Source organism: Oncorhynchus kisutch, linkage group LG4 (assembly GCF_002021735.2).
Source record: "Oncorhynchus kisutch isolate 150728-3 linkage group LG4, Okis_V2, whole genome shotgun sequence".
Classification (NCBI taxonomy): Eukaryota; Metazoa; Chordata; class Actinopteri; order Salmoniformes; family Salmonidae; genus Oncorhynchus; species Oncorhynchus kisutch.
In genome coordinates, this window is record NC_034177.2 from 65,198,904 (window position 1) to 65,222,207 (window position 23,304).

The window sequence follows — 23,304 nt, forward strand, 5'->3', positions numbered from 1 at the left end:
AGCATGGCTGTCACTCCATCTCATTCACTATGCCAGCCAAATAACACCTCAGAGCTTGACGGGCACACAAAGTGGCATACATTTCACTAACTTAGTCTGCCTGTCACCAGATATAACAATATTAGAAATGTCAGGGAGAATCTGCCATTGGTCTTTTAACTTCTATACATTTACATAGACACACACACATGCTATTTATTCACCACTGACCCAGGACTAATGAAAATACTGTTCACAATCACTTAGTGTATTGTAACTAAGCTTTTTTTTATCAAAAGGAATCAGCAAAGTGAATTAATTTCCACACCGTGGATAGAATCCCTGAGCAGAATAGGATCCAGTACATGCTAAACAAAGCAGAGTATCAACATCACTACTCTATCCAGTACATGCTAAACAAAGCACAGTATCAACATCACTACTCTATCCAGTACATGCTAAACAAAGCACAGTATCAACATCACCACTCTATCCAGTACATGCTAAACAAAGCACAGTATCAACATCACCACTCTATCCAGTACATGCTAAACAAAGCACAGTATCAACATCACCACTCTATCCAGTACATGCTAAACAAAGCACAGTATCAACATCACTACTCTATCCAGTACATGCTAAACAAAGCACAGTATCAACATCACCACTCTATCCAGTACATGCTAAACAAAGCACAGTATCAACATCACCACTCTATCCAGTACATGCTAAACAAAGCACAGTATCAACATCACCACTATCCAGTACATGCTAAACAAAGCACAGTATCAACATCACCACTCTATCCAGTACATGCTAAACAAAGCACAGTATCAACATCACAACTCTATCCAGTACATGCTAAACAAAGCACAGTATCATGAGTTGGAACTAAACGCTTAGGTATCCTTTTCATATCTTTTAACACCTGATTTACTTAAAAGGCACATCTCAATAGGTGGACCAGGTAAGTCATGACATGTCACAAGTAAGGGGGTGGGCCTTTCCTCTTTTGTTCAAGCAAGCGGGGAGGCCAATGACATCGTAGATTCCTATCAGGCCAACTCCTTCAATGCCCTACTCCTTGTAGTTTGCAGTTGTGTCAAATAGTTTTTTACCCTTTAGTGCGCGCGTGTGTGTGTGTGTGTGTGTGTGTGTGTGTCCTTTACTGTATTGATACTTGGGATATCGCTTTTCAACAGTAAAAGTTCCAAATTAGCTGGAGGATGCCTTTAAACAATAAACAAAGGCTATCAGAGCCTGGTGAATGTGGTGGTCTATGAAGAGGAAAAAAAGAAACAAAAAGCTCATTATAGCATGGAAGAGTACACATTTATAGGGATATTACAGCAGCAGCCACCAGCCCAGAGGAACCCTGCTGCTGGAATGCAGTGGGGGAGAAGAGGAGGAGAAGACGAGGCGGCTGTATTACCTCTCAGAAAGGCAGTGGAGGGAAGCCGATCCACCTGCTTAGCTGAGCAATGTTACCCAAAGCCCTCGGAGGACAGATTGTGGCTCTCATCCAGGTGTGACCTCGTGTTTCTCTTTCATTACCCAACACTGAATGAGCAAACACGTACGCACATGAACACACACACTGCCTACCTGCACTGGCTCATGCCAATTATCTGGAAATAGTGTGGAGGCATACACACAAGTACACCCAGTACCTTTTTAAACTACACACTAAAAACAGCACACCCACACACTGCCTTCAACCCAATTAGGCTAGGCCTACAGTATGTTGAGTTCTGTCGCCATTTCTCTCCCACCGTCTCATCGTCTCCTTAAATCATTAGTGGGAACAGGAGAAATGTCAGTGTCTGCTCTGAGCAAGGAGGGTAATTCTCCTCAAGACATTCAACAGATGTTACAACAGCTTGTGATGGAGTCTAAAAGAGACACTCATACTTTGGAAACGAGACATTTTGGATTCAGATGAAAAGCGGCTAAAAAAGATCAAGTTAGAGAACAAAGAAGAAGGAGAGACACGATAAAAGAAACCGATGAGCTGAAAGACTGGTTGAAAAGTTAGAATCAAAAGGAGAAGAAACATAAGTCAGTCTAACATTTAGGCTATGGCTCAGTGCATGAGGAGAGAGCCAGATGAGTCACCCAATTTCCTTAGAGGAAGAAATCAACGGCAGACCACACCCCTGCCATATTCAAATAGGCCTACCAAGCAGGGCCAACAAAAAAACTACACACACTAAATGGGACAAGTGAGAACATGATGGGGAATGGGAGCAGGTAGCCTAGCGGTTAATAGCGTTGGGCCAGTAACCGAAAGCTCGCTGGTTCGAATTAGGACTGGGCGATATATCAAGATAATGTTTTAGCGCAAATGTTCCAAATGCCTGTATCGTTTTTATGAGCGTTTGTCTTTTTGGTCTCATGTGCACCGCCCAACTTGCAAAGACACCAAGCCCCTTACCCCTCACATCAACGAAAAATCTTCTTTCTCTCTGACAAGCCCTTCCAATTCATTTTTTGCATTTCAAGTTTGGTCCAACATCGGTCATATGGACACCGAAACATTATTTGACCGTAATAGAAGAGAACCTTTGTAACAATACCCTTTTTAAATCTCAACTCCCAAAACTTAGAGCAGATCTAACTAAGACGGGAGTATCAATTAACATTTTTGTGGAAATTTAATGCTCGGTTTGTCACATGCAGCTTTGCGCCAGCAGTATTTCAGCCATACTTACGTGCTAGCCGTCTAGTCAGTGTTTTATAAATGTGCAATGATCATAAAAATACGCATCTATATAAAGAATTGGCAACTCGTTCTCATTCTGAGAAATAAGCATCTTATCCAGGTAGGCCACTTGATTTCAACATCTAAACAAAGTGATGTTCAAACAGTTGGAGACAGACATGAGGTTGTGTTCATAACAGTGCAACTGTTCTACCTTGTTAGCAAGCAAATAGATCCAAATTGGCTAGACTTTAAATACACAGCAAAAACATAAAAATGCAACATGTAAAGTGTTGGTCCCATGTTTCATGAGCTGAAATAAAAAAGATTCCAGAAATGTTCCATACGCACAAAAAGGTTATTTCTCTCAGATTTTGTGAACACATTTGTTTACATCCCGAATCCCGGGTGCCACCAGAGACTCTGGGTTCGCGCCCAGGCTCTGTCGTAACCGGCCGCGACCGGGAGGTCCGTGGGGCGACGCACGGTTAGCCTAGCGTCGTCCGGGTTAGGGAGAGCCTGGCCGGTAGGGATATCCTTGTCTCATCGCGCACCAGCGACTCCTGTGGCGGGCCGGGCGCAGTGCACGCTAACCAAGGTTGCCAGGTACACGGTGTTTCCTCCGACACATTGGTGCGGCTGGCTTCCGGGTTGGATGCGCGCTGTGTTAAGAAGCAGTGCGGCTTGGTTGGGTTGTCTATCGGAGGACGCATGACTTTCAACCTTAGTCTCTCCCGAGCCCGCACGGGAGTTGTAGCGATGAGACAAGATAGTAGCTACTAACAATTGGATACCATGAATTTGGGGAGAAAAAAGGGGTAAAATCAAAAAAGAAAAAAAGAAGCCGATTTAAAAGCATGATCATTACACAGGTGCACCTTGTGCTGGGGGCAATAAAAGGCCACTCAGTTTTGCCACACTACACAATTCCGCAGATGTCTGAAGTTGAGGGATCATGCAAATGGCATGCTGAATGTTAATTTCTCTACCATAAGCCACCTCCGTCATTTCATAGAATTTGGCAGTAGGTCCAACCAGCCTCACAACCGTAGACCATGTGTATGGCGGTTTGCTGAAGAAAACGTTGTGAACAGAGTACCCCATGGTGGCAGTGGTATGGGCAGGCATTAGCTACGGACAACGAACACAATTGTATTTTATTGATGACAATTTCAATGCACAGATACCGTGACGAGGTCCTGAGGACCATTGTCGTGCCATTTATCCACCGCCATCACGTGTACAACAGCCACTTCCCCCCAATATCCAGCAACTTTGCACAGCCATTGAAGAGGAGTGGGACAACATTCCACAATCAACAGCCAGATCAACTCTATATGAGGAGATGTGTCGCACTGCATGAGACAAATGGAGGTCTGATCCATGCCCCTCTTCTTTTTTCTTTAAGTGCGTGTGACCAACAGATGCATATCTGTATTCCCAGTCAAGAGAAATCCATAGATTAGAGTTTAATGAATTGATTTAAATATTAATATTTCCTTATATGAACCGTAACTGAATAAAATCTTTGAAATCGTTGCATGTTGCGTTCATATTTTTGTTCAGTATATGGAGATTAGCTGGCTACTCACTATGTGTAACTTTTATTTAACTAGGCAAATCAGTTACGAACAAATTCTTATTTACAATGACTGCCTACCCCGGGCCAAACCCGGACGACGCAGGGCCAATTGTGCGCCGCCCTATGGGACTTGTGATACTGCCTGGATTTGAACCAGGTACTGTAGTGGCGCCTCTTGCACTGAGATGCAGTGCGTTTGACCGCTGTGCCACTTGGGAGCAGTATAATTTTACAAGTCCTGAATTTATTTGATTTGTCCCAACTGTTTCAAGTCTATTGACCTTTTAATAATGCAAAGGCAATTTGTTTATATATAAAAAGCACCGACTAGGTGAAAAATCTGTCCATGTGCCCTTGAGCAAGGCACTTATCCAGAGCGACTTACAGGAGCAATTAGGGTTAAGAGTGTCTGCTAGATTACTAAAATGTTACTGTAAATTGGGGGAATACTCTGACGAAATGATTAGGCGTAGACTGCCTTTTGGGCATGTGGAAAAATGGAATAGAACAGATTGAGGGAAAAAGATTGTAGGGGGATGAATACTGGGGGCGGAGACCAGAATAGGCATTGTTTACTTTGACACACTGTAGAGTACAAAATACACACTAAAATACAACATTGTCAGACAGCTTGCTGTGCCTGCCAAACTCCTGCTGGTGCAAACCCACATGATTGTTTGTTTAGGTACATAGGCCTATAAACAGCGATTTCATAAGGTTATTAATATTATCATCAGGGAATGGAATGTGCATGCAAATGTTTTACCCTCTGTCAATCCCTTTTATCCACCTCTGAATCAAAATAAAAAACACCCTGTACCATTCAACGCCGATTCAAATGGGTTTTCATACGTTTTGACAAGACCTGGGATTCATCTGTGCCTCTGGTGCATCTTAGGAGGAGACGAACCAAGGAAGTTAGTGGATGAACTCAAAACGGCAGAGGCTCTGCTCTTCCAAATAAACGTCAAACATTATTCCACAATCCAAGAGACACTTCCAACCTCTGTCCTGGAATCAGTCAGGAGACGGGACTAATTCACAGCCACTGCAGGGGACAAAAGACTGGAAGAGCAGACAAAAGACAGCTACTGGCAGTCTCCCTCCCTCTAGCTGAAACTATCCCATGGTGCCATTGGAGCGCGGCTCTGTTGAGACATGCCAGTCCAGACTCCCCATACAAAGTCGCCCGTGCAGTACAAGACCGAGCTCCTTTTATTAGTAGTCCAATATCATAGGCAAACCCCCAGGAGGCATAATGGCTTTACTGCCACTTCATATAGGAAGTAGGGGTCTGAAAGCCACTTGGAGGCCACCAAGAAAATTGGACACAGACAATTCTAATCTAGAGCAAAGCACTAAAGGCTGTTGCTTTTATTGCTTTGCAGTTGATTTTCCTTTTTATTTTTCTAACCCGGAGTTAAACCCAATGCTTTGCCTGTCACAAGGCACCGTTTCAACAAGACAAGTCACACACGCGTACGTAACTAGGCAATAAAAAGCAAGGGAGTAAACACTGAACAGTATAACATTCTGGTTAAATCATAAAGGGTAATAGCTGCCAACTGGCCTAAAAAGGCTGATAAAAATAGCATCCTCTAATTTCGGTATTCTTTCTCATTACGAAGCAGGCTCAACAAAAAAAACACATGCGGAGTCTCCCATTAAAAGTTCATGTTGGCCAGCTCTCCCTCTATACATAATAAAATGACAGTTTGCACACAAAGTGCTCCCACACACTCTAGGGAGCTGGAAATCATTAAAACCCCGTGTGTAGCAGGGAAAACAAAAGGTGGACCTGGCCAATCATATTCATAAAATATTGAGCTATAAATGATTCAGCCATTTAGTGGTAGCAGCTGTGAGGATGTGTGTCCTGCTTGTCTGAATAATACTAGCGGATTCAAGACTGCACTGTCCCTAGGGAGTGTCAATTCTCATTCACTCTCTGTAAGGCCAACAACTGCTGCAGGTGACTGAATGAAACAGAAGAGGAAGTATATTCACTATGGAAACAGGGACATTCTCTGAAGTGTGTGTGTGTGTCTGTGTACACACACACACACACACGTCAGTGTACCATTGCATACACTAGTGAGAGAAAACAGTAATCACTTGAAGTTTCTTTTAGAAGGACTGACCTCTGCTTTAATGCAATGGATCCAGAGGTCAGTACAATGCTGATGTGGCTGTTCCAGCCCTAGTGAGTCACTGGGCATGCAGCGGTGCTGAGAAATGTGCAATCAGCGGAAATCACTGGAATCACTCGAGCCTGGCGCAACCTTGGGAGCGCTCCTGAAATCTTCAAATATCAGAAGACAAAAAACAGTGACATTAGAAATGCAGATATGCTGCGTGCTTTGGCCATTGTTCAGTAACACTTCTTTCCAAACCAAGCAACGGTCTTATTTTTATATTTTCTTTTTTTAGATCGTTCAGCCAAAGCACGACTGGTTATATGGGTTTTGCTTCATCATTTATTTTACGAGTCGCTTATAGGTAGTAATAGAGCCAGGCTCAGACCAGGATTACATTTTTCATCACTATCCAACTCATTCACAGGACACATTCCACACTTGCCACAAAGGGATGTGTAATGAGTGTATACAGTGTTTGACTGAATAAATGGCAGAAATAGACTCAACCTTCAGAGGAGAGCTTGAAATAGGGAATGTTTTAAGAAGAAATACTGTGACCACTTGTTTGCCTGGATGTCAGAGGTTAGAACACTATCAGCCTGTGATGCCAAAAACACGGCACAATAGTAGGGCCCTGTTCACCATATCTGGAACAGTGTGTCCAAAGGTTTGCTGGGAAATCACTGGCAAGGACAGCCAATGGCGCTGACGCAAGAACGACAGCGTGGGAGGAGGTGGTGAAAATGAGTGAAAAGAGGAAGAGACAGGGTGAGAGTGAGAGCGCCTGGGAAAGGAGTCAAGAATGTCCTGGCATGAGCTCGGAGGACTGTCATGACGAGTGTGACTGCAGATGATCCTCAGCTATAAAGGACAACGCCAGATCCACTAGAAAATAAGCATCTGACCAAATTACACGAGAACCCCTAATCAGATCCACTAGAAAATAAGCATCTGACCAAATTACACAATAACCCCTAATCAGATCCACCAGAAAATAAGCATCTGACCAAATTACACGAGAATCCCTAATGCAAAAAGTTAGTCAAAAACAAGAATGCCATTCAAATTAAGGCGTTAGACAGTATTTCTTCTTCCTGAATAAAGATAGCAACTTTCCCTTCCACTACAGCCCATGATAAGGGGTGAATGATAAGCAGTGGAGGATGTAGGCAAAGAAGTAGGTCTAGTGGCAGCCAGAATGAGAGGCCTGTCGTGCAGGCCAGAGAGGCCTATAGCCTAATGAGCCAGGCCAGTCAGAAGCTCTGTAATGAGGCTACGCTCCTCATCCCGGTGTTGCCGCCACTACTCCAGTAGCAGCTGGCCACACAGGCAGTTACACCTGGAAAATCCCAGGGTGCAGGGAGTTAAGCCCCAGCCAGCAGAGCTGGTAGCAGTGGGAGGCAGGCACAGAGAGATAGCCTGTTTGGCATCTACACACAAGGTTCGGTTTGCTCAGCTAGGCGAAGTGAACGTCCCTTAAAAGACCTTCCCTTGAAAAACGAGAAAAAAAGCGTCAAGAGTACCGTTTTGTCCCTCTTGAGAAGCTGTAGCCAGTATACCCTTAGATTCATTCTGACTAAGACAACAAGAAATCTGTAATTAATTGACATAATTCGCAGGAAAAGGAGTCACCACTCGTTGAACGACAAACACTTAATTGAAGAATCCCTACTGTTGACCAATCACTGTCGAAGGGTTTTGCCTCAAAAGAAAATTACATGCACGAACAGCCAAAAAAAAATCCTTGGTGAAGACCAATATGAACAAAATATATACAAACTGTTCCGAACTCTTCGCATAGGATGCACGCAACGTCTTTAGCCTAGCTAGCTAAGGCCTGCAAGACTTTGTACGGTTTCCCAGCTTCTGACTTACTGAGACACAGCCAGCCAGGTCTAACAAGGGAAAGTAAGCAACAGGAATAAGTGAGGAAAGGAAGGTTTGATGAGTGGGTATGGAGGGAGGAGAAAGGCGTTTTGAAAGGTTGTGGTTGTATGCCATTGTAAAAATACCGCAGCAGGCTGTCACGAGCAACAATTCATTTTAAATACTCACAAAATGTGCAAAACACCTAGATACATCATTCAACTTGAAAACAAACTGGATATACCGGGAACCATAAGATTAAGAGAGAAAGTGGGTGTTTGTGTTGGAGGACACAAAGGGGACTGTGCGACTTCTCCCAAGGTTACTTTTCAAACTGTTTAATGTCGTCTTGAGGGATCGGTGTGTAGCCGAGATCAGTTATTCTTACCAGTAAACATATCCATTGGCAACACTAGTGAGGAGAAATCAACTATGGCCTCAATTGTTTTACTTTGAGTTACTTTGAGTTTGGGTAAAAATACATGTATATATGCTTATTAAAAGCTCAGTGGTAGCCAAAGATCAACTGAATTGTTTGGTGTGACCTACCAAGCATGCACCTGACATGTCAAGATGATTGGTTTCAATAATGCCTCAAATGTACCCTAATCAATTCACTGTCACTCAGTGCCATTCATCCCCATTTCAAAAACATTTTAACAATTAACACTCTGAATGTACTTATGTTGAATGGTACTAATTAGGTTAGATGACTTTTTAAGAGAGATGGAGTGTGCACGTAACAGTCCACCGCCTCTTCTCTGAAGCAATGACCTTTCACTTAGACATCTGAACAGGTTATAATGAGGAAACAAGTAACTTCATTAACTTCCACTAATCGCTGAGAAGCATTTAAGATGTGAACGAGGTAGGGAGGGAGCAGATAGCAGATAAAATAATAAAGAGCATGGAGAAAACTAAATGGCTGGTTAAGTAAGAGATGGCCAAAAATCTAGCGTATAGACTGTCTAAAATAAGCTTCGGAGGAATCCAAAATGTACTCCAACTTGTCACAATTCAAAACCCACTTCAAAATATTTTTGGGGCAAATAAATAAAAATCTAAATCCTCACCATTTGTTCTACTCAATCATTTAAAAAGAGACGATTTGTCTTGAACTGCCGGCAAACAAACACTATAGTGCAGGTTGTTTTTATCCACCTCTGTCTGAGACCAAACGGAGGGTATGTGGCGGGTCACAGATAATTGGAAACGGCCAACTAAACAAACAGAAAGAGAGTCCTGACAGGATGGCAATGGGAGCATGTGGCTGAAGGGTAAATTTGCATAAGAAGCGCATGGTGCTGCTTTCTGAAGTGCATTCCACCAAAACGGGGGCACTGAAGGACAGCTCGCACCACACGGCTACGGGTTTCAGAGATCAGCCTCCCTTTCACCAGCCCCCTGGCTCTTCCCCCTCCACACACACAAACAGATCAACCATTGTCTGCTGAGCTCCCTGGTAAATGGTATGGACTGTCCTGTGTTCACGTCACTTCCAAGCACTAGCAGCAGCTTTCTGGATACTCAGCAGCAGGGATAATGAACAGTCACGCAGTAGCCGGGCTGGCTCAGATTCAGCTCAAATCCACTGCCCCAGACATTCCGGTTCCGCTGTGTCCAGAGGATGATTAATATCTCAGCTACAAATCAGTCAAGTTTTATTACCAGTTCCGACCCATGATGGTGAGTGTCAGGTTTATTGCAAAGCCAGCCCCCACAGACGTGGTTTTTTTTGCAACAAATTTTCTTCAATAATAAAAGAAAAAAAAGTTGAGGTGGCATCATGGTGAAGAGCACAGGCTCCCGGCACAGCTCTCCTTACTAACATACAAGTGCAACAAAGATTTAATTTCCACATATTGGTGAACCATTTTATTTTACAAGCTCCAACATCTCTATTCAATCTCACTCTGATCCATCAGCAGCCAATACTCAAAAGTGTAATCTTGCCACAAATCCCAAAGTCTCTTTTCTAATTGACAAAACCCAAAGAGAGCTCTATATTACCAAACCACACTCATCCTGATTACATTTTTTTAAATAAAACTCCTTTCTCTCAAAGCTGGATTTATCCCTCTCTAAAACTACCACGCCAAGCTCATCAATCCACCACTACACCCACAAACCTCATGAGTGTGTGCCTACCACGTGATCCCACAGAGTGAGGAGAACTTTCTGGGACTGGTGGCAGAGGCTCCCCCTCAGAGGAGACAACGAGCGGTGCGGATAGGCCTAGCTCTTTCGGCTGCTGAACCAGTGTAGTAGAGGTGCCCCTCCCTTGCCTGGAGCAGACAGAACAACAGAAGAGTGCTTGCTGTCCACACTGCAGTTGTTAGGCCATACAAGTTTGCTGTAATATTTTAACAAGGTCCACTTTTTTTTTTTCTTCTCAAAAAATGAAATCCCGTTCAACATTTAAGGGGATATTTTACCCAAATTACAAAATGACATATTGGTATGACAGGAATCCCTGCTTTAGTTTAGTTTCCCTGGCACCGTCTCCAAATGCTTACGTTTGAGCATTTGTGGCACAAATCCCATTCAAGTCATGGTACCGATATTAGCATTTTCGTGCATCATGTTCAAATTATCTATAAATGACAGATTCAGAATCAATGACATACTTTCAGATGATTTAGACAAGATGCACAAAAAAAATGCTAATATCAGTACCATGATGAATGGGATTTGTGCCACAAACGCTAAAACATTTGCATTTGGAAACAGTGCCAGGGACATAGGGTAAGTAAACCAGCGAATAATTTTGTAATTTGTGTGAACTATTCCTTTAATAAAATGCAGATTGCCTTAGCCTAGTTATCCAGCTGAAATCACACGCTCTCAGCTACATCAGTCAGCACACCACATGGAGTGTGCATTATAAGTCTTCCCTGGTCCCCAAAATTTGACCTTTGGTAAACAAATCCAAAAGCGCATTCAGGTCGCGCTGAACGTCGGACGAAAAGTTCAAAAAGGTCCGTTACAGCCCGTAGAAACATGCCAAACTAAATATGGAATCAATCTTTAGGATATTTTTTACATAAAACTTCATTCATGTTCCAACCGGACAATTCCTTTGTCTGTACAAATGAAGTGGAACGTAGCTACCTTTCACGTTAGGGCGCCAGACCGAGGCTGTGGCGCTCGGCCAGACCACTCACTCAAAGCACTCTTATGAGCCCCTCCTTTAGAGTAGAATCCTCAAAACAGGTTCTAAATACTGTTGACATCTAGTGGAAGCCTTGGGAAGTGAAACATAACTAATATCCCACGGTATCTTCAATGGGGGCTGAGTTGAAAAACTACAAACCTCAGATTTCCCGCTTCCTGGTTGGATTTTTTCTCAGGTTTTTTCCTGCCATATGAGTTCTGTTATACTCACAGACATCATTCAAACAGTTTTAGAAACTTCAGAGTGTTTTCTATCCAAATTTACTGATTATATGCATATTCTAGCTTTTACGGCTGAGTTGCAAGCAGCTTAATTTGGGCATGTTTTTCAACCAAGCTACCCAATTACTGCCCCCTACCCCAAAGAAGTTGATCAGAACTGATAAAGCCGGAGAGAAGGTCCGCTCTAGCAGGCAGGAAGGAGCCGTACTTTGAGCGTGTGACACAGGGAGGAGGCAGCAAGAGAGCAACCAACCAAGACTCACGTTACTGTAGATTAATAGCTGCCATAGCTGGGTTATTTATCATCAAATATGATTGTAGTACCAGTCTTGACTGCTAGTTAAGCTATCTAATGTTAGCTAGCTAGAGAGGGGCTGCAGTGCAAGCGCTTTCTAATCCTACATATAAAAAAACTCTGCATAATATTAGGTAGCACCCTACCTGTTGGTTATTGTAGTTCCGTCATTTTAATTCAATTTTACTTTGACTAAGTATCTATTTTTTGCCACACACACACACTAGTGGGGGAGGCTGGGTTTGTCTTTTCCCAAGCATCAATTCCAGGGAAATGTCACTCTCATTATGACCAGAGATGTTTTGCTATACAGAAAAGGGCATTCTGGTTAGACCACAATTCAAGTAACGTTCTCTACAAGACACATTTGTACCCCACAAGTCAAGAAACACAAGAAGGACAAAGACCGTGTAGAACCAGAAGCAGGGAACACATTTGACTGCGTGGAAGTTTCACTACACTATATTTCTGATGAATAATTGGCCAACAAATACATTGACCACTAGTAGTCTTCTCATAAAACACTGGCAGCCCACTGGTGTGTGGGTAAGTCTCAATGGAAAAGCACCACTAGACTTCTGCTAGAGCTAGACTACTGCTCTCACTACAGAGACAAGCATGATGGAATAAACGTACCATGCAAATATTTTAGAAGGAATAATACAAAAAGCACTTAAATAGTTCATTTCACGTTGACATAAGAACACAGAGTGAAAAACTGGGGCTACAGTGAAAGCCTAATTAATTACCAGGCTTACGTTGGATAAAGCTTTCAAACCCTAGGTGGCATTCTGCAGTCCCCCTATAGTCTTTTCAGTCTCCTGAGGGGGATAGGTTTTGTCGTGCCCTTTTCACAACTGTCTTGGTGCGCTTGGACCATATTAGTTTGTTAGTGATGTGGACACCAAGGAACTTGAAGCGCTCAACCTGCTCAACTGCAGCCCCGTCAATGAGAATGGGGGCGTGCTCGGTTCTCTTTTTCCTGTAGTCCGCAATCATCTCCTTTGTCTTCAGCACGTTGAGGGAGAGGTGTTGTCCTGGCACCACACAGCCAGATCTCTGACCTCCTCCCTATAGGCCGTCACGTCGTTGATCAGGCCTGCCACTGTTGTGTCATCGGCAAATTTAATGATGGTGTTGGAGTCGTGCCTGGCCGTGCAGTCATGAGTGAACAGGGAGTACAGGAGGGGACTGAGCACGCACCTCTGAGGGGCCCCTGTGTTGAGGATCAGCGTGGCAGCGTGTGTTGTTACCTACCCTTACCACCTGGGAGCTGCCCGTCAGGAAGTCCAGGATCCAGTTGCAGAGGGAGGCGTTTAGTCCCAGGGTCCTTAGCTTATTGATGAGCTTTGAGGGCACTATGGTATTGAACGCTGAGCTGTAGTCAATGAACAGCACTCTCACATAGGTGTTCCTTTTGTCCAGGTGGGAAAGGGCAGTGTGGAGTGTAATAGAGATTGCATCATCTGTGGATCTGTTAGGGCGTTATACAAATTGGAGTGTGTCTCGGGTTTCTGGGAAAATGGTGTTGATGTGAGCCATGACCAGTCTTTCAAAGCACTTCATGGCTCCAGACGTGAGTGCTATAGGTCGGTAGTCATTTAGGCAGGTTACCTTAGTGATCTTGGGCACAGGCACTATAGTGGTCTGCTTAAAACATGTTGGTATTACAGACTCGGACAGGTGTTCGGAGCATGCTAGATAGCTAATTAGCACAGGTGGTCGCATCTAGTCTTCCGTAAACAGGCGCTGTAACATGGAGATATGCCCAAGGGGGAACACTAGTCCTAACAAGGTGTGTATCAATTTAAAACATGTTTTAAATTATTATTGTTATTGACTCGTGTGTAATGTAATGGAACGGAGAGTCATGATCAAGGGCTGTTGGATACTGTCTCCACCATTGGCTAAAACAATGACAATTTCAGAAGTTACTGACCACTGTAAAATGCTTTTTAAAACATCAGTAATACGATTTGAAGTGTCCTCGTTCCAATTACAGGGACTCAAAAGAATCCTGTATTGTTATTTTTCGTCACTACCTCCCCGAGTCGGGAGTGGATCATTTGCATGCCTACTGCCTTCCTTGGATGTGGTAGCCGTTTCTCAGGCAGCCTCTCCGGAATCTAACCCTGATTCCCAGTTAGCCCTGGTCACCATGGTAGGCACAGAAACTACCATCAAAAGTTGATAGGGCAGACATTCGAATGACACGCCAGTACTGCAAAGGATTACCAAAAGCGGGTGCGCATGTCCCCGAAGGTCAGCACTTGTTGGCACTAGAACTGCCACAGTTGCAAGTAACATTGGAGTGATCAGTGGAACCATAACTGATTTAATGAGCCATTCACAGATTCCCTGTACCGACCATGTGTACTTAGACTTGCATGTATTCATCTTTTTTTGTGAAAAGAATATGTCAGGATCAACCAGGTAGAGCATGAGGGAACAGTCTCTAAAAGAGGCACAGTTGATGAGGGCCCTTCCAGGATGGATCACGTATGCCAATTGGTCAGGAGTGAGACTGATAGACCATCCTCTCGGTGTGTCCTAATACAGAGAGTGAGAACCAGGAATGGAAGTACTACAGCCAGACCCCAATATCTGTCTGCACTATTACTACGGCCAGGTAAAATACCTAGACCCTCCCCAGACGGCAGAGACAGACCCAGAGGACGCTGAAACAATGTTCACCTGCTGAGAGTGAGAATCCAGGCGTGGGAGAATGAATACATAAAATTTCACTTAAAATTATAAAAATTACAACAGAATACAAATAGGTCTAATGCAAATAAGTGTTATTTCATGAACAATAAGTTTAAAAAGGTCATTATAGAAGTTTATTAATGGGCTAAGTCCCCTGGAGTGACACCATCTTCATGTCACACTAACAGGCTGACCACACCGCTCACGTCGCGTGCGTGTTGCATAATAAATGTAGAAATCTGTGTTATTCAATTATTGCACCTACACTGCTCAGGCGCGTCAATGGGCATCTGCGTTGCCAAGGGCTAAAATATAAGTCCTTTCTATTTCTGACGCAGATCGCGCTGCAAGTCCTGCCTCTCCCATCTCCTCATTGGTTTATAGAAGCAGGTACCCACGTGCCATCTCATTGGTTATACCCACGTGGGTGATTTAAAGCTATGAAAGTTTAGATGCTAATCACCATGTTAGTTCAAAGATGAAAAAGCCTGGAAGGAAAGATGACTAGAAACGATTCGGGTTGACCGTTTTATGTGTGGATTAATTGTCAGGAGTAGAGGACCTTGTGCATTTCAGGTAAAATAACAACTCAATGTTTATATCCCAGGACAAATTAGCTAGCAACAGCAAGCTAGCTAAATAGGACAAATTAGCTAGAAAGTGCATGCTAACTAGCTAAATTGCCATAAAGTTTTAATGCTTTTCGACCTGTCCCCAAATTAATGTCATTGGTTCAGAGTTTGTTTTGATATTTTAACCTGAGTGTCGTGATCGCGTTTGGTGTAGGTGGACAAAATAAATGTATGGACAATGGCGCACGCACACAGCCGGTTTGGGTTCCGTGTAAGGGGGAAAAAGCTCTCACTGTTGGAAATCTCAGACTGTTGGTCCATTTTGGGCCTTATTGTTAACAGTAAGCCTAACATTTCACCACAACATGTTTTCATTGCTTTTTATACTTTAATTATACAAATTATTTCCATATATAAATTCAAAAGGCATCACATCAAAGGCCTAAGAAACAGACCCCTTTTATGGCAGAGAAGTGCAATGTTTTGAGAAATATTTCTGATGTAGAGCTTACAAATTTGTTCAAGACATGTGCTCCAGCCATGTCTGTACTTCCTTATTGCAGAATCCTGCCCAGCACAATGGTGCCCAAATGCTGGTTCGTTGTTTAATCACAGAATTGTGTCACACTAAGTGGACATTGATTAAATGTTGGCCCTAAAAGCAATCAGAACTATTTGGAAATATCATGAATAGACTGGGGGACTATTCTTTCATGAAATACATTTGTTACAAATAAAAGAATAGGTGAAGGGAATATTATTCTTTTTTTCCCATTAATTTACTTAAGTTCAAAGTTTCACTACCTTACCTGGGAACAGTCAGTCACACCATTGAACAATTGTCACAGTTGGTTCATTGTAAGAAAACACATTATACACTGCATGAATTGACTAATGATTCAAGTAAAAAAATAAAATTTACAATTAAAAGCTTTTAGTATTGTATAACAATTTTGCCATTATGGATTAAAATGGGTGTCTAGTCAACTACCCATATCAAGTTTTGATTTCAACTTTTAAAGAAGGAATTGTCTCCCGACCTCGAATTTCATGAGGTTATCTTGAAAGTGGAAAATGACAGGTGCTTAGATCAAACGATATGGACGAATCAGAGTTAGCAAATCTCAGGCCATATTACCTTAGCAATCGAGATAGTGATGCATTTGACTGCATACTGGCATACTCACTATGCAGATTCGGTTGCAAAACGTTTCGTAAATCGTTTACATTACTAAGCAAACGAGAGTTTCTATTGGACAAATTCAAGTAGGTCCCTCCCCATTTCGTTCCGTTTACTGTTTGTCTTCGTTTGGTTTCTTACACCGTAAACGTTTTCTGATGCAAGACGTAATGAATCCACCTCTAGCTCAGTGCCATCAATATCAGTCAACGGTGGATTTATCGTCAGATCAAGTCATAAAAACATTGAGTAGGCTTTAAATACAAACGGGCACCTCTGTCGATACTTACTCACACGACATAGCCTGCGGCAATGTCCGACTCAATGATTTACAGTCGATGCAAATGACTTAGCCAGTTAAAACAAATGCAAAATGTCTCCGATATCGATGTTAACAATTTAGCTAAAAATAATCCAAAATAAGCCATCGATTTGATGTCTCATGATTGACCGGTCACGCGATAACGAAAGTACATCCCCATTGAATTCGGTTCTGTGGCCCACTTCAAAAGGTATTGTATCGAATTTAGTTAACAAATAACATATCTACAAACGTATGCTTCTTTAGATTATTATAAATATAGACAGATAAACTTAAATCTTACCTGTTTAATGTCTGCTGTTATAGTTACCCCAAATAATACAATTTAAAAAATCAGTGTCAGAGGGCTGAGTCAGATCCGTAATAAACTTTATCCGCTCTTCTTAGGACGGACGCTGTCTGCAGTTTGGTAGGAAGGAAGCTCATGCGCTGTAATTATTCGATCACGTTGCGTAGACTAGACTCAAGAATGACACTGATATAAGTGCCTAACCATTAAGCAATTACACAACCGATAACTAACGGTTTATTCTCTATAAAACCGAAATTCAGGTATAGTTGTTCCCGGCCAAAGTTGATCTCCTACCCTCTTCATCTATCGCCATCTTTACCCGCGGGGTACACTGGGTAATCCTAGGAATCCCCACGCACTGCGCGTCCTGACGTTTATGATATTCTGGAAATGGGATGGCAGGTGGGCTCTTCCAACTATGCGCTAGCTGCAGCACTTCATAGGCCACTAGTTTCATGGTAAACATAATATGAGTGAAGGTGCTATTTTTGATATCAATTGAAGTACATTCATTTAATAATAGGCTAAAGGGTTAAATGTTAAACGTTGATAACAAAGTGCCCAATAGTCTACTTTATGATGTCAATTAAATTAGGCCTACTGCCCAACATAGGCTATTTAAGCAATAAGGCCTGAGGGGGTGTGATATATGGCCAATATACGTATATACCATGGCTAAGGGATGTTCTTAAACACAGCACAACAGAGTGCCTAGAAACAGCCCTTAGCCGTGGTGTATTGGCCATATACCACAAACCCCTGAGGTGCCTTATTGCGATTATAAACTGTTTACCAACTTAATTAGAGCAGTAAAAATACATGTTTTGTCACACTCATGGTTACTCTTTTTTTGTATGGGCATTAGCACAGTATACCTGACCACAATTCTAGTTTCAAGACAGCAGCAATTAGAAAAAACTAAAAAAGTAGCTTTTGCTGATTTATTGGTGCATTGAACCATGTCCCGCGCTGTAGTTTAAAAACTCTGTAGATAATGCTACAGAAACGATGGCATCATATCTGAATTTCTCCATCTTTATGCATCTTCACCATTGATCACAAGTGGAAGACAAAACAATAATTCATAATTGTATTCACAGGATAGGCAATCCCCAAATATTTCAAGTAATATCTGAAACGTAGGCTACTGCAAGAATCTTTGTTTTTTGGACGAAATGAGCCAGAACAAAGCATTGGGAGAAAAGAGGCTACACAATTCTGATATTTTTCCACTGATTGGTCTTTTGACCAATCACATCAGCCCTTTTCACACCAGATATTTTTCAGATCTGATCTGATTGGTCAAAAGACCAATTATTGAAAATAAGATCAGAATTGGGCTGCCATTGTAAACGCAGTGAGGGTCCTCTGGGCTCCTGATGTGTTACACATAGAGGCTGAGCAGCAGGTGGCAGTCTCAGATCCTAGTTGACACATTTGTGGCTCCATGAGCAAAGATGAGCACTTCTCAGAGCAGAAAACCAGTTCAGCTAACTTCATCAATGATTGCTCATTCCAGGCACCCTGCCATTTTAAAACTGAATCAATTATTACACAGGGGTTGGCAATGGTATAGGCTATATTTGGACAAATCAAAAGTGTTTTAAAATGTTTATTTTACTAGGCAAGTCAGTTAAGAAGAAATTCTTATTTTCACCACTAGGCTACCTGCCGCAGAATGATTAACCACTTTACGATTATATACGATTAAAGTAGGTAAATTATATAAGGCACTTATGGTTGTCTCAGAAGTCATTGTTTAGAATCACTAGTTCTACAACATTTCAAACAATGTTGTCAACAGCACCTTGCCATACCCTCTAGTAAGACAATTAATTAACCTGCATTCATCTTTCAACAGCACAAAACAATGCTACTGGAGTTGCATATCTCTCTATATTCTAATCTGCTGGTTGTTGTTTGGTTTCACCAGGTGAGGAGGCCCTTTCCTGTCAGGCTCAGCAGGAGGTTGCATACTAATGCTCTACCTGCCTGTTAGAAGTGCAGACAGCTGACCTGAGAACAGAAGGTAGAGAACACGTGTCACGCCATAGGTATCAGAGTCCACTGGCCCAGCACTTCAGCAAGCCTCACATCATGACGGGGAGCAGGCTGGTGAGTGAGTCATTTGCATTTTAGGTGGAGGAGCTAGAAAATGTTTGAATAAATTAAAAACAATGAGTCATCATGAATCATTTCCCCCAGCACATGAGAAAACCAGCAAACCAGATCGTTGTGATCAGTGTGTCTCCTCATCAAACAAAATCCTCTCAAATCTGCACAGGTAGGTGGGTGGTTGGGGGGGGGGGGGGTAGCAGCAGAGAGAAGCGGATTACTGTAGTTGAGATATTGTTTATTTAGGAATAATTAAGAGTCGCATGAAAAGGTAAGTGCTTTCAAAATACAATATGCAATTTCATGGTAGAAAATGCCCAAAAACCTTTCACGGAGCTCTGTAGGCGTATTACTGAAAACATAAACTGCAAGGTCAAAACAAACTTTTGGTAACACGGCAGCCTGTAATTAATGGCAGTTTGGAAATTCCGTTTTTTTGTGTTAAAAACAGCAGAGGAAACCATTGTACCATCACCCAGGCTTTGTTTTTACCAGTGGTGGAACAAGTACAGTTGTCATACTTGAGTAAAAGTAAAGATACCTTCATAAAAAATTACTTAAGTAAAAGTGAAAGTCAGCCAGTAAAATAATACTTGAGTAAAAGTCTAAAAGTATTTTGTTTTAAATATACTTCAGTATTATAGATAGCCAGGGGCACACTCAAACTCTCTGACATAATTTACAGATTAAGCATTTGTGTTAAGTGAGTCCACCAGATCAGAGGCAGTAGGGATGACCAGGGATGTTCTCCTGATAAGTGTGTGAATTGGACCATTTTCCTGTCCTGCTAAGCATTCAAAATATAAGTACTTTTGAGTGTCAGCGAAAATTTATCTTTAGGAATGTGGTGAAGTAAAAGTAGTACTTTAAAGTATTTTTACGTAAGTACTTTAAACCACAGATTTTTACTACAACAACCTTTTAGATACATTGTGGACGTAAGCATATTACGTGTAAATACACTAAGCTGCTAAAATGGGAATTTATGTTTTTTAAATATTTTTCTTTATGTTTAAAAGAGAATACAATTATAATCAAACTAGGCCAAACCTAAACTAGAATCCATTCCACAATAGGCAATTATGGTTATTTGTGTTAACTAGAAAGGAAGGGTTATATTAGTGTGCCACACATAAAAATCTAAACATATTTTGATTCTAATATTCTCATATGAAGAGGCAGCATGAACCTTGAGAGAGTCGTCGTTTCCCCTTTTCACACCAGCAGGTTCAGCCCCCGGCTATGTTTGTTTTCCTTGGTTGGAAAACGCTCTGGCTTGCTGGAAAACCCATTCGTGGCACAGCGGGAAAATCTGCTCCTCTTCCGCTGTAGTGTAGTGTGACAGAGCTTCATGTCACTAATGTGGGTAAGGCAGAGTGACAGAGCCTGCCAGATCCTTTCCCCTGTTGTCTTCTGATGGAGTGTCATTATGGTTTACAAAACCCACATGCCTGTTCCGCTCAAGTGGTGGCAAGGCTACTATAAACAACTATTTACAATTCTCAACATTTGAAGTGTTACAAATTGTTATTCACCGACATAAACAATGACTGATTGGCTATATAGCTTGTTGAATGGAGGTTTCAGAGCTCTCAGACATTACATTTCACAGAAGAGGGATTGAATGTAACCCCTGTGTCACTCCTGGACATCTCTAATAGGATTAAATTGAGACAACAGTTACATGCCGCCTTCAAATAAATTAGAGGAAATTCACTATATTATCTCTATATCTAGCATTACCAGACATAACCACAAGGGGAGGATAGGTAGCAGAAATTCCTCTCCTAATTGTCGATTAGCATGGGGGGGAGTGGGGGGGGGGGGTCGGTTGGGCTCACTTAGGGTGACGTGACGATGTCTCATAGGGATTTTTTTAAGGTCTATGTCCCTAGAGGAAAATGTGTGATAGCAGTGCAGCAGCTGGATCTTTCTCTGGTTATCACTCATTCTTTCATACCTCCATCCCATTCATTTTTCCCATAGGGATTTGACCCTATTACAAACACTGTGAGTATATAAGTTATTGCACACGTATACCCTTTAATCATGTGTCATTGGAAAGCTTAGATTCACACCTATCCATCAGACACATTTTCGGGAATGTTCAGATGGACAGTACTTTGATTTTTGACCTCTAGGGTACATTTCAGAATTACCTGTATAAATTTAAAAAGGCAATCCTGTTACATTTTAAACTTTGTTTGACATGTGATTCTGAAAGCTCATGAAATTACCTTTCAAATTATATATAATATACAGTAACCAACTTTGAAAGCATCAACTACAACTATTGTTTAAAAATACCCCATATTCTGCAATTGACATTAGCCATATGTTTTTGGATTGTAACTTTTATGACAGAGGCACCACATTTCACACAAACAGTTAAAACAGGTTAAAAAATGTTTTTGTAGATACAGGGCCATCGCAGGAATCAAGCATTAACCACACAGAAGCCTTTTTCCAATATTGCCGACTTATTGGATGAATTTTGCATGACCATACCTGTATAAAATATAGTAGTATGCCCAATAATATAGTAAAATGTTCATAGTGATGTAGAATACACAACCAAATGAGCCAGGAGTGCCAAATATACAAAGATGTTAAATTATTCACACAAATGTGGTAAGAATGTGCACAAAAAGCTGTCCGAATCGCTGATTTCTGATTTCTGTTGTGATCCTTAATTGAAATATTTAATATTCAAACATTTACGATTTATTTACACATGTAAATAGTCATGAATTTAAGCTGATTAAAACGACATACAATGTTATCCTATTAACTGTTTTCATTATGAGAACTATAAACCTTCTACGTATATTCCGTTACCATGTATTACATCTGATGTTGGGTCTGTTAAGGCCAATTATATTACTTTTAGTATTCTATTAACAGACCAATCTGCTATGGCCTCATCGTAAGAATAGATCTTAATTTAGACTGTGTAATGGTTTCCTGCTCTCATCATAAAGATATTAGGTTAAAACGTATTGGCATTCCTATTGAATTTGACGTTGTAATTTATGCAGCAATTTAATTTTTTTATGAAAACAGTTAATAGGACAACATTGTATATCATTTGAATCAGATCACATGCATGACTTTTCACATGTACATATCCATTTTAAATGTTTGAAGATTAAATATTGCAATTAAAGATACAAAAATAATCAGAAATTGGCAATTCAGACATCTTTTTGGGCACATTCTTCCCAACATTCTGTGAGTAATTTAACTTCTTTAAATATCTGGCACTCCTGGCTCATTTGGTTGTGTATTCTACATCACTATGAAGATTTTAAGATATTAATGGGCATACTACAGTTATATTTCATACAGGTATGGTCATGCGAAATTGATCCAATAAGACCCCATTGGGTTGTTTGGCGGCCATATTGGAAAAGGGCTTCTGTGTGGTTAATGCGTTAATCCTATGATGGCCCTGTATCTACAAATCTTTTTTTTTTTAACTGTTTTAGCTGTGTGTTTGAAATTTGGTGCCTCGGTCGCCAAATGTAACCATCCAAAAACATACCATATTTGAATAAGCGGAACTCCTAGGATAAATATTGGATGATCAGTTATCATGGTCAAATCATATTGACAAGTTGTGGAAGTGGGGTGAGGTACAGTACCTTCAGAAAGTATTCATAACCCTTGACTTTTTCAAAAGGTTGTGTTGCAGCCTAAATTTAAAATGGATTACATTTATATTTGTCACTACACACAATAGCCCATACTGTCAAAGTGGAATTGTGTTTTTCGAAATTATTACAAATTAATAAAAAAGTATATGCTGAAATTTGACGTGACCCTTAAACGAGATGGCCGAATGAACTGAGAGTTCCGCAGCAAGTAATGTCCAATTCTTAATCTTACCTCCACTTCAAGTTAAACCCATTAGCTTTAGTAATAAAAAAAAAAGCCCTGGCGGCTACAAAAGGCGACATTACATGTGACATTGTCACCCGGACTCCAGCAATTGCCGCGGAAAAAGTCTCCAAGAAACAGCTAGCTTCAGAAAAAGCATAACCATCAACGCGGGGCGAATCTTATCCATGGAAAACTCACTGACAAGACTCCATGGAAACATTAGCATCTGCTAAAAAGAAAATAGGGGGCGAAGGAATAACTTTGTTCTATTAAACCTG

General features: G+C 41.5%; 1 protein-coding gene and 1 long non-coding RNA gene across 4 annotated transcripts in view; one reads left to right on the forward strand and one right to left on the reverse strand.

The window, feature by feature from the left end:
- The window catches only part of tjap1 (tight junction associated protein 1 (peripheral)), a 75,383-nt gene extending 57,996 nt beyond the window's left edge, over positions 1-17,387 (reverse strand). For 2 of the 3 annotated variants that reach the window (XM_020481595.2, XM_020481594.2), the window contains exon 1: positions 17,021-17,387. The gene's annotated coding sequence lies outside the window, so the exon portion shown is untranslated. Of the gene's footprint in view, positions 1-6,403; positions 6,565-17,020 lie in introns of all 3 variants that reach the window. The other variant, XM_020481596.2, reaches the window with a different exon arrangement.
- A 1,581-nt stretch (positions 17,388-18,968) lies between these two features.
- Positions 18,969-23,304, forward strand: part of LOC116374020 (uncharacterized) — a 57,397-nt gene continuing 53,061 nt past the window's right edge. Inside the window, exons 1-2 of the long non-coding RNA XR_004209825.1 lie at positions 18,969-19,144; positions 19,235-19,313. This is a non-coding gene — a long non-coding RNA (uncharacterized LOC116374020). The remainder of the gene's footprint in view (positions 19,145-19,234; positions 19,314-23,304) is intronic.